This window comes from Chionomys nivalis, chromosome 7 (genome assembly GCF_950005125.1).
Source record: "Chionomys nivalis chromosome 7, mChiNiv1.1, whole genome shotgun sequence".
NCBI classification, from domain to species: domain Eukaryota; kingdom Metazoa; phylum Chordata; class Mammalia; order Rodentia; family Cricetidae; genus Chionomys; species Chionomys nivalis.
Window position 1 is genome coordinate 71465689 of NC_080092.1, and position 17709 is coordinate 71483397.

Consider the following 17709-nt stretch of genomic DNA (forward strand, 5'->3'; position numbering starts at 1 on the left):
ACTAGTTTCTTACTTAGGCTAGAGAAGAAGAATTTACAATTAGTTATTTAGAACAGAACCCTTAGGAAACTGAAGTTCTCCCACCAAGTTCTAGACATTCTGGTCAAAGAAATGTATTAACTTTGGGCTGAAGAGATAGTACTGTTAACAACGCATTGCCTGTGCAAACATAAGAAGCTAAGTTTGGTGCTCAGAACCAATGTGAATAAGCTGGGTAAGGTGGCATACACTTCCATATTCAACGGTGGGGAAATAGAAATTGGGAGAGAACTGGAACTTGCTGGCCAGACAATCCATCCTACTTGGTAGATTCTGGGCCAGTGAGAGCTTCTGTCTCAAAAAGTAAGGTGGACAGTGTCTGAGGAAAAGTGCTGACATTTGACCTTCACAGGTGCTGACACACATAAGTGTGTAAACCTCCATGTACCTGTACACACATATGAATGTGTATATATGAAGGAAATAAATTATCAAAGACCTTGGCATTATCTCCAAGATGGTCTGATGTAATAACTGATGACATAAATACATTTTTGCTATAGAATATTAAGTATTTCTTATAGTATGTAAGAAAATACAGATTTCCTCTTCTCAAAACAAAAATCCATGGAGATGTTTTAATTAATATTATTATTATCTATATATGTTGCACATTATATTCTTGAGATGGATCCATCTGATGACAGTAGTTTAATGGCATAAATCCTTGAAGTCCCTCATGTCTAAACACTTATTTTTATGTCTGACACAAATTAATTCTCCTCAAAAAATTATACTACACTTCAAATATCTCAAAGCAAGGAACATTTATTGTCATACAGATACTGTAGCAAGCTTCTTGTTGGACTGTCTTTTCATTTGCAGTCCCCAAATAATGACATGGAGACTTAGCATTCATTTTGAAAACTTGGCCTTAGTTTAGGCTTTCCCCTCAACTAACTCATACAACTCAAATTAGCCTGCTTCTATCAATCTCCTTTCTATCATGTGGCTCAGTTACCTCTCCTCTATTCTCTATGTCCAACTTCTTTCGCATCCTTCCTGGCATCTCCTGCATGCCTAGATTCTTTCTCCTTTTCTCTCCCCCCAAAATTCTGCCTATTCTCTCCTGCCTAGCTAATGGCCACTCAGCTTTTTATTACAACAATCACAGCAGCATTTTTTCACATATAGTACAAATATCCCACAATAAGATACTAAGAAAACAAGTCAACAATGGTGAGGAATTGTCACTCATGGTCTACTCAAAGTATTATATGTCAGCATGCTGCTTAGGGCAATTGTTGTTTGAAGTTATGGTTGAGACTGGAGGGTTTTATTTTAAGAATAAAATTTTAGAGTAATATATACACACAAACAGTATACATACACACATATACATATATATGTATGAGCTCACGGATGGTAGGAAGAGAATGCATGATTTTTTTTCTTAAAACCTGGTTCAATTATGGGCTATCCCACAGAAACTTCATATATAGCAATGTTGGTAGTTTGACAATCAAAGAATAAAAAGAGATAGACTAGACAAACACTAGCCAAAAGAAGCTGGAATAGGTGCTGATGTAATTCAAAGTAGGTGCAGGGCCTCACATTAGTTTCTTTAACGATTTCTGCTCTTCAAGCATTTAAAAATGTGCTTCTAAACCTTAAATGGAATCGTTCTCTTTTCCAAATCATACTTCATGATTGCCCTTAAAGTGAGTAGGTGGATGCAGGAGGAAGGTTTCCTGGTTATTGATCATGTTTTAATCTTGACCTGGGTAAAGGTTACTTAGGTATGATCACATTGCAATAATTCACTTGTAATATGTTCATGTTTCACATGTATGATACATTGTAACTTTCAAAAGTTTATAAAGAAAAGATGTTGCATAGAACATATTTTGAATGCAATGACACCATTTAAACTATATATAATACAGACTATGATATAAATAAGTCTCCTGGAGCTTTAACAAACATGTCTTATATCTTTCTTCGTTTCTATCTGTCTGTCTGTCTCTGACTGTGTCTCTGTCTCTCTCTTTGTGTGTGAGTGCCTCACATGCTAGACAAGTGATCCACTACTGAACTGCAAACCCCGTCTCTTTTGTACTACTAATTTTAAGAGTCTCACAAATTTGCTGTGTCACTTAATTTCTGACAACTTGGCATGAATTACCTGAAATGAGGGAACATCAGCTGAAAATTACCCCCATCAGATTGGTCTTTAGGCATTTTACTTTATTGTTAATGGATGTAGGAGGACCTGGACCACTGTGGGTCATGCCATTTCTAAAAGCAACAAGCTCTGGACAGTATACAAAAAAGCAGTTGATCCAAACAATAAGCCACTTTCCTTAATAGTTCCTCCCTCTGCTCCTGCTTAAGTTCTTGCCCTGATTTCCCTCAATGATATGCCTACAGACCAGAAGAGGGCACCAGCTCTTATTATAGATGATTGTGAGCCACCATGTGGTTCCTGGGAATTGAACTCAGGACCTCTAGAAGAGCAGTCAGTGCTCTTAACATCTGAGCCATCTCTCCAGCCCTCAATGATAGACTATGATGGAGGCCAAATAGACCCTTTGCTCTCTAAGTTGATTTTCTTCAGTGATTTATCACAGCAATAAGTAATTAGAGTAATTACACAAACTAGCCTTTGATCCACTTCATAATTCAGCAAAGCCTAAACCTGCAATCCCCCCAAATAGCTACAGTTATGGGTGAGTTTATAAGCATATATCGTTGTGATTTTCCATATTTTTTTTCTTCTTGTTCTCTCCACCCTAGCCTCCATTTTCTCAACTGAGGATTGAGCTCACGGCCTCACATGTGTTAGGTAGTTGCTCTACCATTGAACTATAACCTCAATTCCATTTCTTACTCTAAATAAGGCCGAAGATCTTTCTTAGCCTCTTTTATTAAAGTTAATAATGGGTATTTCCAAATATATTTCAGACTGAAATCAGAGCTTGTCTGGACCCCAGTCTATGGTAGCTTGTTCTACTCACAGCTAGGTTGCCTGGCTTTATTTTCTGATAATAGTCTGTCAAAGCCTCTTGACTTTCTTTCTAAGGAGCCTGAATCTAATATATTGGGATTTAGAGTCTTGCTCAGATCACATGCCCCAGTTCTGAAAACTTTATACTTATTTTTTGGCCTCAATTTCTTTCTGACTGAGATTTGTCACAGATTCTATTCTTTGTGGTCCTGGAACTCAGCCTGTCTCTGACCCATCTTTCCTTGCTTCCTCAGTGAGGGACATCTTTTACCTAAGTCCTGTCCTTGTGTGAGGTTCTTGCTTCCACCTCAACAGCACTTTTGACCCAAACTCTCTGTGTCTCCAGGGTTATCTCTTCCTATTTGACTTCTGCCTTCTCTGATAGCTCTCCTACAAGCTTTCTTCACTAGATTTCATGGCCTCTCACACTGATTGTTTTCTGAGCTTAGTGTGTGTTTTCTGATGGAAATGTTCTTGACATGGACATTTACAAACCTGGATTTTTTTAGGTCACACATTGGCACAGAATGTGTAAGCAATGAATACAGAATTAGAGATCTCAGAGGAGATGCGTGCAACCTTTTTCTTTTAATGAAGAGGAGGTGGGAACTCTGTTAAGTATTAGACCAGATACTATTTCAAATATTGTTTTAATTTGGTAGTATTTAGAAAACCTTTTCAGAAATACTTGTTCTTGGTAGGAACCTGATTTCTTTCCATAGAAGGCATCTAGATGTATAGTGCTGGATTTAGTTTCATAGAATTTTATTCTTTTCAACAGCCAGAACACCTTGAATCTCAAGGCATTACAGAATTTCTTAAGCCAGCAGGTAAAGGTTTCTAGAGTTACATAATGAGGTCTCATTTGGAGACTTCAAATCTGAAGAATTTTCCCTGGTCTATATATTGCAGCAGCTGAGGCCAATAGACAGCCACCTGACCAGATGAGAATGATGAGACCTGAGAGGAAAGCAACACCCAGTAAGCAGGGAATACAATCTTTCTGAATGGGGCTAGAGAGGTGGTTCATCAGTTAAGAGCACTGGATGTTTTCCTGGAGAACCTGGGCTGGATTTTCAGTACCCACAGGAGCCTCACAATCATCTGTGACTCCAGCTCTAGGAGAATCTATTACTTTCTTGTGTCATCTGCAGGTACCAGGCATGCACATGACACATGCAAACATACATGCAGACAAAGCATACATGTCTTAGTTAGGGTTTTATTGCTGTAAAGAGACATCAAGACCATGGCAACTCTTATAAAGGAAAACAATTGTTTCTGGCTTACAATTCAGAGGTTTAGCCCATTATCATCATGGCAGTAAGCATGGCAGCATGGTGCTACAGAAGTAGCTGAAAGTTCTACATCTGGATCCAGAGGCAGCAAGAAGTGACTGCCGCACTGGGCATGGCTTATGCATGTGAGACATCAAAGTCCACCCTCAGTGACACACCTCCTTCAACAAAGTCACACCCAACCAGGTCATTTTTATTCAAACCTGCAACTCATATGCATTAATAATAATAAAAATAAAGAGTTCAAAATAAAAAAGAAAAACTTCAGAGGAAGGCAATAAGGACTCAAAGGGCAACATACAGAGAAGGTCCCTTTCTGACTTGATGCTAGTTTATAACTAAATCTCTCATTGCCACATTCAGGACATATGCCAGCCTTAAGAAAAACAAATCTGATAGGAAATTCAGAGTTTGAAAACAATGACATTTAGTCAATAGTTTTATAATGAGTGTAATGCTTTCTTTTCTTTTTATTCAAAAGGACAATTTAACAGCAAATCACTATCAATTCCAATAAAATATGTTTGAAATGTTTAATATGTCAGCTTTGAAAGACATTTTCCCAGGCTTGTATACGTGTGATATATGGGAAGTAGCCCACACATAGCGTCCTGGAAGACAATCGAGCAAGTGGAATCTCAAGACAGAGCAGCGGACTTGGAGATCTGGAGTTCATCTGGACAGGGAGAGTGGGTCTCTTTGAATAGGACTAGCCTGGGTGAACTGCTAAACACTTACATATTACCTGGAATTATGGCTTAATCAATCAATCAGTTAATTAATTACATGTGTATATGTGCGTTTGCCTTTAGGAATTCATGTGTACCTTGTTCACATAGATGCCTGTAAAGGCTAGAAGATACTGTTGGATTTTCATGAAATGGGGTCATAGGTCCACAAGAGTCACTTGAAGTGGGTGCTAGATATCAAGCCTGGATCCTTCGCAAGAACATTAAGTGCTGAGCCATCTAGAAGTGGTGTTTTCAGATTCATGAACGATTGCATAACAAGATTAAGTGTGTCCTAAGGTTATTGGGGAATTCTGACAGCTCAAAGGGATAGTTAAGATAAGAACACAGTTGGTACAGAGGGAAAAACAAAATGATTTGATAGATCCCATTCTTTCAAGGGTATTTGGCCACAACAAATCTCTCTATCGAGAACTTCTCTTCTGCCAGGTTCTGAGTCTCTCATACCAAGATTGAACCATATTGTTCAACTTTTAGACACGTTTCTTACTACAACACAATGTGTCTATCTTAATTTCTGATAATCCAGCAGTTTTTTCTCTTTTAATTGAGATATATGCCAGTGTGTGTATATATATTAAAAAAGATCAAGCTAGGACCATTCTAATATTTTGTCCTGTTTCACTTATGGCATTTGGACTATCAGGATGTGGTAATGACTGTGGGTTACACAAGGCATTTTCTGCAGAGTGGTCCAGCTGATATTTTAGCCCTAGCTTCTAGCTGCAGGATTTCTGACACACAGTTGCTTTTATAACTCTGACTATGCCAACGGTATCTACCTTCTCGGGAGACTGGCATAATTTTATGAAGATTTATTAAAACAAAGGTTTAAAATAATTACAGAGCTGTACCATATGCCATCTCACCTTGAAGAAATTTGCCTCTTTTGGTAGATTGTGGAGCCAGAAAGATCTGGAAATTTCCCAACTTCTGTCTCTTTGTAACAGTGTGACCTCAGGAAAATTGCCTCATGATTATGAGCTACAGAATACTAATCTAGATATAAAATTACTTTCCTTTAATGACATTATGGGTTATTTGTACCAAACTTTAAGTGCCTGCCTCCTCTCTTCTTTTTTTCATAGAGCACTGGGCACTGCAGTGTTTTGTTAGGTCTTTTCTTTTCTCTTTAAGAATGATCACCTTCTCTCTTCAGTTGTGGTTTGTATAGATATTGTGTTAATACTTTAAAGTCTTGTTCTATCATGACAATAGTTTAATTATTTAAGTTGAATTTTGGTTGACAAAATAATGGCAGCCCTCTTCCCCAATTATCCACATAAACTTCAGAGTCTATAAATGTGTCTCCGTACACAGAAGACAGCATCAAGGCCATTAAATATCTACCTTGGGAATAAGGAGAGAATGCTAGATTAGGTGGGTAGATACAACATATTTATATATAGAAAAGGCTGAGGTCAGAATCAGAGACCAAGTTGAAGATGCTACACTGTTGGTTTGGAAGAAGATGAACAGGGCCATAAAGCACAGAGTGTAAGTGGCTTCCAGGAGCCACAGAAGGCAAAGGGTCTCTCCTTGAGCTCCATGAGAACTTCAAATCAATGACTCATTGGTATTGTTTTAAGTCACAAAGTTTCAACTAGCAGTAAATTATTATAGGAACAATAGGAAGGTAATACTCTTCCTTTCCTTACGTTCTGTTCTTTCACTATAACATAGTTCTTGTGATTTGTAAGTGCTGGGAAACTATCACATGCTTTCTTTATCTCTATCTCTGAGTCCGAAAACTAAGCTGCTTCTTTTGGCCAACCCTCCAAAAACAAACTTCTTAAGAGAAGGATAAATTGTAAGTTTTTATTGTATTTTGAGCCATCCATTGCTTTTCTGTGGTGGATACACAGTGAGAAGCAGGGCATGAAGAAAATATATTCAAAGTGAATGATATAGGAAGGTTGAATAAGGAAGGTTATTCACAAAGAAAAAGGCAACACGAGGGAAATCTGATAACAGGGAGCCTTGTAGGGTCCTCATGGGGGATAAGCTTTTCTCTATAAGTACTGAAAGAGGGAGCAGAGGAGAGTGTGACTACTGAAATCCAGAAGGAGACAGCGAGAGGAAGAGGAACTAGAGAGCGTGGAGCAAATTGTGCTAGCAAGTGATCGGTCTTGAGGAACTTCCTGATAGAACTGAGTTAGTTAAGTGATTAAAGTAGATTGTGGCCACTGGCAGAGAGGGCTGGAGGAAAGTAGATCAGTTTCACGTTTCTTTCTCTTCAAGCCACTGCTAGGGCTTCTACTGACCCAACTGCCAAAGAGTAGAGAGCAGGAGAAATCCTTTAGAGTCACACCCATCAGTACTCAGGAAGTGTGCTATTGGAGAAAAAGAAAGATCATGTCTAGAGGGGCAAGCAGAAGGATCCCAAGACACAGTAGCACTCAGAAAAGGCATGCTTCAAAATAATGATTAAATTTGGGTAGTAATACCTTCAATAAAAATTACTTATAAGAATATAGATGGCAGAAGATAGAAAAATTATAATTTTATCAGAAAGTTGTGTCTAGTTCTATATGAGATGATTAAATAAACAAATGAATGAGTCTGTATTGTGGATGTGAACTTATTATTTGTTGGCATGACTGAGTAGAGAGCACACAATGGATGAATGGATAATTGATATGAGATTTTTCACTTTAATAATATCACCATTTTATGGTGAGTGACTGGATTCAACAAACATTAGATGAATTCTGGTTTGGGCTATGATGAAACTAGGTTGTGGCCACACAGCAGAAAAGGAATGGAGTAAAGCTGATCAGCTTCACTTTTCTGTCTTTTCAAGGCCCTGTTGAGGCATAGGAAGATATGCACAGAATTAATCAAACCAATAATTCAGGTGCATCCCTTTGCGTGTGTGTGTGTATGCATGTGTGTGTGTGTGTGAGAGAGAGAGTGTGAGTGTGTGCATGTGTATGTGCACATAGAAACTGGAAGTCAAGGTCAGACTTTCCTCAGCCTTTTCCCACATTTTCTTTTGAGACAGGGTCTTTCAATTCATCACTTTTGAGGATAACTTTCTTAAAGATTGGCAATCCTCCTTGCAATTTTTAAAGATCAGTGGAAAATTTATGATAAGGTTAATCTTTACTGCCAACCTGCCTGGACTTAATTCACCAAGGTGATTGGTGTGGCATACTTCTGGGTGTGTTTGTGGGGACATTAATTGACTGAGACAAAATATTTCACCATGAATGTGGGTAGCTCTATCCGTGAACTGGAGCAGAAACAGAATAAAAAGGGAAAAAGAAGAAATTGAGCACAATGTTGTCATTCTTCTTTCTTTTCTTGACTCATGATATGAACTTCAATGCTTTTCCATGTCCTCTGCCATGGTCTGGGCCCTGTGGACAGAGTAAAAAGAAATGTTATGATCTTTGGTCACAGTGATGAGAAAAAGCAATGGGAGCATTATAGTTTCCATAGATTCAATGTGTCTTTTACTCTAGGAGGTAGAGATGATAGAGAGAGAGAGAGAGAGAGAGAGAGAGAGAGAGAGAGAGACACACAGAGACACAGAGAGGAACATAGGCACAAGACATACACACACACACACACACACAGAGAGACAGACAGACAGACAGAGACAGAGACAGAGAGACAGAGAGAGACAGAAAGAGTCTCAGGGAGAGATGGAGCAGTTTATAAAGCTCCACATTTAACTCTATTTGAATTTGAATTTCTAAATGTCATTCAGAAACTGTAACTTTGAACCTGCAGAAAACTAAATGGATGAATGTCAAAAAATATCAAAGAGTGGTCCTTGCATTCCTGAAGCAGTGCAGTGAAACTGGAAGAGGGAGAAGTCCATCTGGCTCTCCTCTGTGCTGGGTCTGCCATTCCGCTGAGGTACAGGACGCACCTGAGTGGGGATGTCATCACTAATTGCTTGTTTCCTGCCAATCTTCACCATTCCCGGGGCCTTTGAAGAAAAGCAAATAAACATTCCCCTCAGGAATAAAATCCATCTGGGTTGGGGAAAATGACATTATCTCTCAGCATACTTAAGAATTTAAACCACAACAATTGAGAAACTCATGTACAATACTTGCCGCCAGCTCCCAAAGGAAGCAGACACTTTATGCAAGTAAATTTTTCAGCCATCTTTTCTTGTATTCTGCACAGAGAACATCTAAGCTTTGATGGCCCAGTTCTATGAGGAGATTCTATCTCTTGTTTCTGTACTGGTTGTAAAGAATGTCAAATCTCTAAGAAGTAAAGGAGTGATTGGGCTAGGGAGATGGCTCAGTTGGCAAGGTGCCTGATACTCAAACATGAAGAGGTGAGTTTGAAACCCAGGAACTCACACAAAAAAAGCAGGGAATAGCAGGGTACACCTCTAATTCCAGTACCAGGGAGGCAGAGAAGGGAGGCACGGTGGAATTCACTGGGTCAGCCAGTCTAGCCAAATCAATGAGAAACCTTATCTCAATAAAACGGAGGGAGAGAATGACAGAGGACTTGCATATGCATGTAGATTTGCTTACACACATGAACACACACACATGCACGCACACACAGAATGTGTGTGTGAGAGAGAGAGAAGCTGTGTTCACTAGAATCAATCGAGCAGTGTCTTCTAAATATAGACGTGTATCCTAGACCTTCCGGAGGTGGTGAGGACTCTCCATGGGCTGAGGATGGCTGACACTCAGTGGTAGCATGACCCTCTCATTCCTCTTCTCTACAATGATTTTCTAATGTTCTGGAGTTTTCTCTGGCATCTATATCTGTGTTGTCATTTAATCCTTCTAACAGACATATGAAGAAGGAAAATAATTGGTCCAGAATTTTAACAGCCTTTTTTATTTTAGTTCATTTATCCTCTGGTTTCACATCTCTGATTCATATTCCAAACTTCTGGGAAAGTACTTTATTGAACATTTATATTTACTAATACTATTCATACTCAGTTATTTCCCCAAATTCCCTGCATTATATTTAGCGTGAACATCACCTTCTTCATAAGGTGAAAAATATCTCTATGAACATGCCTGATCTAATCTTCTGTCCCTTCCCCCATCATATACAGTTCTAACAACTACTCTTCCTTTGTCCCATGTTTGTCATAGTCTCTTTACAAAGTCGTCCTGCAAGGTCTCCTTGCCAGCCACCGTGCCAGGGTAATCCTTACTCATTTGGTGACCTCTCTGGCCAGTGAATACTTTCCTTCAATTCAAGGCCCATCCAAGCAGGCAGACTCATTGGTTTCTTTTATTTCTGCTTCCCATTTAGTACTAGACAAATTTGTTATCACATTTCTGCTACTCTATCATATTTTAATTTCTTGAAAGGCAGAAAGAGGGCATTTAATCTTCATATCCTCAGTCTGAGACCAGAATGGATAGGTAAGGGAATTCCTTTCCATGCTGCAAAGTAGATTTGGTGGCTGTTTCTTTTTGGCTTTTCCCCAGACTCCACTGAGATGATCACTGTAGCATAAACACACCAAGGTAAATAAAGCTGATTTATTAAGGGATTGCAATGAACAAGGATGAACTCACAAATAGGAGAAAGAAGCTGTCTCTGATCTCACGCTGTCTCTCTCTCTCTCTCTCTCTCTCTCTCTCTCTCTCTCTCTCTCTCTCTCTCTCCCATCCTGGGTTTTCCCTCATGTTAAGCAAGAGCCACAACAAGAGAACAAGAGAGCAGGAGCGTTTCTTTCGGCTACGTATCAGTCCACCAGTCCACAGGAGCACCTCAGATCACACCCAGAGGTCACTGCCCTGGTAAGTTCTTATTGTTAACTTGACACAGTTAGAGTTACCTGAGAAGAGGGAACCTCGATTAAAAATCAAATTAGCCTATGGCCAATGTATGTGAGAGGTTGTCCTGACTGACTATTGTGGGAGGGCCCAGACCATGCTGGTAGGCGCTATCCTTATGCAGCTGGCTTAGGTTATATAAGGAAGGTTATATAAGGGCATGAGCCAGAGAATAAGACAGTTAAGTGGCATTCCTTCATGGTTCCTGGCTTGGGTGCCTGCCTTGACCTTCCCCATACCCCAGTGATGTACTATGACTCAGAAGTGTAAGCCAACCCCTTTCTTTCCCCAAGTCACTTTTTGTTAGCGTGTCTGATCACGACAACAGAATTGAATTGGAACAGTAGCCCGATATGGGCTCAGCTGGCATAGACATTCTCATATAAGGCTCCTTTCTTTTTTCTTTTCCTTTCCCTTTGTCTTTTCGTTTTTTCAAGACAGGATTTCTCTGTAGCTTTGGTGCCTGTCCTAGAACTAATTCTTGTAGACCAGGCTGGCCTTGAACTCACAAAAATCTACCTGCCTCTGCCTCCCGAGTGCTGGGATTAAAGGTGTATGCCACCACCGTCAGGCTAAGACTCCTTTCTTTTTACTGAACAGTGAGAAGCAGTGAGGCCTATTCCAACCACGAATGTGTATGGAGGCTAATGTGCCCGACAGCAATATTTGACCAATGGGGGCTGGGAGGAGGCGGAGCAAAAGGCCTTGAAACTGCTCCTCAGATTGAGAATTTCTTGAGCACTTCTGTACACAATTCTTTCAGACTGAAAGATACCTTGCATTCAATGGCAGTCTGCAGTATAGTTTGCAATGGCTCTCATGCTAATTCTTGTTCCCTTTTCAACTTTCTCTCACATCTGCTTCTCCATTTGAATAATGCATACACCAACTATGTAAAGCTTTCCTCTCTTGGGAACTCAGTCTTATGTAGCTCCATGCCTAGTGATTGGTAAAGGAGAACCTGAGTTCATACTTTGTTAAAAGAATGGACGGGCCAGGCAGTGATAGTACATGACTTTAATCCCAGCATTCAGATCTCTGAGTTCTAAGACAGCCTGGTTTGCAGAGCAAGCTCCAGGACAGCCAGAATTACATAGAAAAAAAAAAAAAAAAAAAAAAAACAACAACAACAAAAAAAACCTTGTCTCAAAGAACAAAACAAAAATGGATAAAACATAATAGGAATCCCAAATATATGTGTGTATTTTACAATAGAAATTTATTTCCTGCCCTTTAATTTGGATAATATTGAGTAATTAGTGTGCAGTGCTGGTCTGTATATGGTCCTCAGGCAGACGTCCAAAATTTCCAGGTGACTTTTCTTTTGAAATAGTTCTCAGACATGTCTGTTAGAGCAGTGTCTTTCCCTTTCTGCTAACACATGACATTGGAATAGTTAGTTATGATCATTCTTTAAGGTTTCATGTTTTCTCCTGTGGTCAATAAGCAGTAAAGTGTTTTTATATTATGTAAGTAGTCTAATCTGCTGAATACTGGCTAATTATATTGTTAGGGTTCCTGCGGCTAAGAACATAAGTTCCTGCTAAGAGTACCTTAGCAGACGGGAACCAAGGAAAGCAGCAGAAATCACACAATCCAGCAGATCCTATAGAAGAGATTTATTGGGAGGTGGGGAGTGAAAAAGCCACCTCAGAGCTGGAGAGAGAGAGAGATAGATAGATAGATAGATAGATAGATAGATAGATAGATAGATAGATAGATAGAGATTCTTTTATATGGTAAAAATGCTGCTGAATTAATTCACTTGACTGGCAGCAGAGAAACCTACACCCAAAAGAGTAGACTCTTAGGCCATCACTCTCTTAGTTCCCCTAAAATGGCGTCTCTCATTGTTTCTCACTGTTGGCAGGAAAATACTTTCTTCCTCAATGCACACTCTGAGGGAAACGTCCTCTAGAGACATAGCAAGGTGACACACTGTGCAGGTTCTCTGCCAAGGACAAAAAGAGGGAAGGCCAGAATGTGGCGTTTCAGAGAGAAAGCAAAAAGTTAATAGAGGTTACCAATATAATTGATGAAGATAAGCCTGGAACTATTCCATGAGTTCTCTTAGGCTCCAAACAGCAAAGCTCCATTACTGTTTTATTTCCTGCTGGGATCTGAAGTAGAAAGGTCAAAAGTGACCTTAGCTAAATTAGGATAGCTGTGTTTTGCCTCTGGGAATATGAACAGAAAAAAAAACAATCTAATCAACTTGTTTTGATTTTGTGTTGTTTAAAACGTATCAGGCAAAGAAAATAATAGAGGCCACACAATCAGGAATGCTTTTAAGTCAGGAGACAGACTGGCAATTGCTAGCCCAGAGTACTTGAATCAAAACAGAAGGAGCATATTGACTTACGGCTCTATTTTGAAGGATGGTTTTGCATTAAAGAATTATAACGGCCTGTGCTTGAACTCTGAACACTGTGAACCACTGTTGGCAGTGAATGAGTGATTTAGTTCTCCAAGGAAGGCACCTGAAACAACATGTCAGCCCCTCTTGCTCCTTCTCCAAGTTGCATTACAGAATTTTGAAAATTCAACTTCTCATTTGACTGTGGCATAAATTATTTAATCAGAAACTTTCCAATTTTTCAAATATAAAGATACTATCTACCTCCATTTTGCAGTATCAGCTTAGACACTTCTCTCCTCCAGTGATTAATTGATCTCTGGGGGAACGTTGGAATTGAACCAACTAAAGCTATGAGATTTGAGCCTCATTGCATTTAGGAAGGAACCAATTAAAACTGTACCTTTTGATGCTTAGTTCCAACCATTTAACACTTTTATTTATATTTATTTACTTTGAGGCAGGATCACATGATTTTCAGACTGGCTTTGGATACCTTATGCAGCTTAGGATAACCTTGAATTTATAATCTTTCTTCCTTATCATTCTAGTGTTGGGATTACAGGTGAGACCCACCTGTGCTGGGGGTGGAATTTAGGGCTCAGTTCATGTGAGGCAAGCAGGCTACCAACTAAGCTATATCTCTAGTCAAACCTCATGTATTTCCTAAAAAGAAATCACTTGAATAAAAATTCATATTGACTATAAAAAGAAAGTCACATGATGCTTGTTGCCATCATTTACAAAGTTCTTTCTATAGCTGCCCTAAAGCTTGTATTCTGAGGGGGAAAAGCTTCATTTCTTACTAAGCCAAGTATAACCTCCTCCCTTCTCATCCCTTTTGTCTCTGGCCCTTTCTCACCTCTTCAACACTGTTCTGTTGTTAAAAAAGAATTAAGCATCTCCCAGGGAGTCTTCCTGTTTTTCTAGATCTCGTTTATGCACCATTTGAGCAGGAACCGTGTAAGCTATGTGACTAGAGTTGTCAATGAATAATTTTACTTTATTAAACAGGTAATGTGATTCTGTTCCTGACTCTCTTAAATTTCTTCTATCAAAATGCAGTAAGACCTTGTTCAATTCTTTCTCTGTCCAACAATTCCTTTGGTACTTAAAGATGGGGATGCATTCAGAGAAATACATTGTGAGAGGACTCTGCCACTATGCTGATATCATACAACCTATTTAGGAAAACGGCAACAGCTCTGTGGTCACTCTATATGAATACTCTCACGGGATCACAGTCCTGCACCCAGCCCGTTGTTGATGAAAATATTTTGTGCTGCCTGATTGTACTGTCTTTGGGGAATTTGCGCCAACTCAACATTCCCTGTTTTCTTGGATTCCTTTGTATCCAATTCTGAGTCGTGTACCCAGGCTTTAGAAAGCTGAGGGCTGTGTGCTGAATTTTATACTTTTCTACATCGATGCCCCATCTTCCAGCATCTCTATATTTGGAGATAGGATCTGCAGGAGGTAATTAGATCAGAATGGGGCCCTACAGATGGGGCTGTGTTCTGTTACATCTGGTGATCTTACAAAGAGAGGGTAGGATCTCTCACTCTCCTTCCTTTTCCCATCCTGTACTCTGAGAAAAGGCTCCATGAAGATGAACACAAAGGCACATGGCCACCAGCAAGCCCAGAGTCCTCCCCGGGTACCACATTTAGTCAGAATCTTGATCCAGGATTTAGAACCATCAGAGCTTAAGTCTCTGTTATATAAACTATGGGGCTCTGGTGTTTTGTTAAATCATCAGAGCAGTCATGAATTGGCTACCTCTTGTTTCAGAAAAAAGCAACCTGGAGAAGGTGTCTCCTCATAGAAGTTATTTTGTTACATTGAGAGAAGGGATGATGTCTTAAATGGTCAGTAGTTATAAGGATAAAGTCTTGGTAAAACAGTGGTTATAAGGATAAAGTCTTGCAGTAAATTCTTTTTTTTTTTTTTTTTGCCAGAAATGACAATGGTAGCACCAATATTCTTGTGGAGATCATCATGGAGGAGCAGAATAGGTAGAAAAAAGGTAGCCATCATTCCTCTTGGGTAACTATGCATTAGAGTCTCTAGTCTACCCAACCTCTTGAAAAGGACACATTCTTTCCTTAACAACTCCAATTTAGTTTTCAGCAACCATATTCAGTTTTGTTTTCTGCCATTCTTAGATTATGTGCTAAAAGAATCTAAGATAGGAAATTTATTCCACCAAGGATGTGAGGCTCAAGATTTGATCACTAAAGAATTCTACCAATTGTAGAAACAGGGTACCCACCTATCAGATATGTGTCCTGTATAATTATATACTAAAAATAAATACCAATGCAAATAAGCATGAATTATCTTCATAAAGGAAGTATGACATGTTTGTGGATATGTTGACATTTTGAGTATTTTAAATCCATTCTATCTCATAATCTCCCAAACAGTTTGGAATTAAATAGCATAAACATTATTAAAACCATTTTTTATGCAATGAATGAGAGGTAATGAAAGGGTCAAGAGACTAAGTGATAAATTTGAAATATTACAAGGCTCTAGTTGTGAGAAAAATAGTCTCATGCATATATATTATATTGTTTGTTCATTTCTTCTCTTTCCTGTCATATAGTTTTATTTTTAAAGTTTACAGAGCTTCTGGAATTCAGCATTGATTTTTACATCCCTTTTAATTTCTGTGTTGAGGATAAGATTCAGGGTCTTATAGATGCTAGAAAGTAATCTACCATGGAGACACAGCCCAACCCCTCTGGGCTTTTCATGTAGTATTAGGGCACGCATGTGATGTTGCCCTCTGTATGCTGTGAATATGTTTTATTGCCATTGGTTAATATAGAAGCTGCTTTTGGCCAATGACTTAACAGAATAAAGCCAGGAAGAAAATCGAAAAAATGTAGAAAGAGAGTAGGCAAAATCAAGGGATGCCATGTAGTCGCTGAAAGAGACAATAGAACCTTACTGGTAGGCTTCAGCCATGTGGTGATACACAGATTAATAGAAATGGGTTAACTTAAGATGTAAGAGTTAGTTAATATTAAGCCTGAGCTAATAGGCCAAGTAGTTTTGCAATTAATATAGTTTCTGTGTGGTTATTTCAGATCTGGGCAACTGGGAAATGAAAAAGGAATCTCTGCCTACAGGCATGTAGCCTCAACAGGCCTTAAACTTTCAATGATCATCCTTCTGCCTCCATTTTCTGACTGCTAGGATGACTAGCATGTACCATCATAGTGCACTTACCTCTGTCCTTTCATTCTCTCTCGATTACTCCAAACTTGGCAAACAGCAAAACTTCCACTACGGATTTCCTCATTTCAACTTTGATACTGCTGGTGTTGCTTGCTGTTATACTCACCCTCCTTCACTTTGTTAATTAGCAGATGTGTGTTTAGTGTCATTCCATCTTTGGCAGATGTTATTTTTAGCTCTGTATGATACTTTCTGGAGAACCAAACTTGTTTCCGTATTTTAATTCTCCAGGTGAGGCGAGGCTGACTAATTTTCATAAAAATGCTGTCTCAATGTGTCCCCTTGATGACAAAACTTGCTCGGGAAATCTTGTTCTTGTTTTAACTTTAAGACTGTCAACACAGATTACTGATTGCTTTGCTAATGTATAACATTCTAATGGGCAAATATTGGAGTGTACTTATATGTGTGTGTTGGATAAATGGGATGGATATTGCATCAAATATTTTATACTTCTTCCCTATAATAGGAGAATAGGTGTATTTCCTTGGGAATTAAAGACGTTAGGGCAGGGCAAAGCTCAGACAAGGTATTTGCTTGCTTTCTCACTGACCATCCCAGCCCGTCATCATGTCCTTTCAACTCTAAGCCTGAGGATTCTTAGCAGGAAACAGGTCTCACTTGAAAAGAATTTTTTTTTTTTTTTTTTTTTTTTACAATTTAGTAGCAGGGTGATGGAGGAGTTACTTTTATTTAATAAAGAAACTGTCTTGGCCCATTTATAGGCCAGCCCTTAGGTGGGTGGAGTAAACAGACAGAATGCTGGGAGAAAGAAGCCGAGTAAGGAGTCGCCATGATTCTCCCACTCCAGACAGACGCAGGTTAAGATCCTCCCTGGTAAGCCAGCTTGTGGGGCTACACAGAATATTAAAAATGGGTTAGATCAATATGTAAGAGCTAGCCAATAAGAGACAGGAACTAATGGGCCAGGCAGTGATTAAAAGAATACAGTTTCCGTGTAATTATTTCAGGTAAAGCTAGCCGGGTGGCGGTGGGAAGCAGCCCTGCCGCTCTTATTACTACAGCAGGGTATCTTGGACAGCATAGGATAGAGAAGTACATAGAGCAGATATAGCACACTGAAAGGAGAGAGTCCTGGACCAAAATGGTCTTTGGCAGATGGATGCAGTAAACCCAAGGCATGCTCCCCAGAGAGTGTAGGAAGATGTACCTCTCTCCTTTCAAACTCTCATCAGGGAAATGCCACCCTTGGCTTCTCTTTCCTTACTTCCTATCCTTCAATAATCCCCGGGGCTTCAGCTTCAAAATGTATTCTATCCTGCTTCTTGCC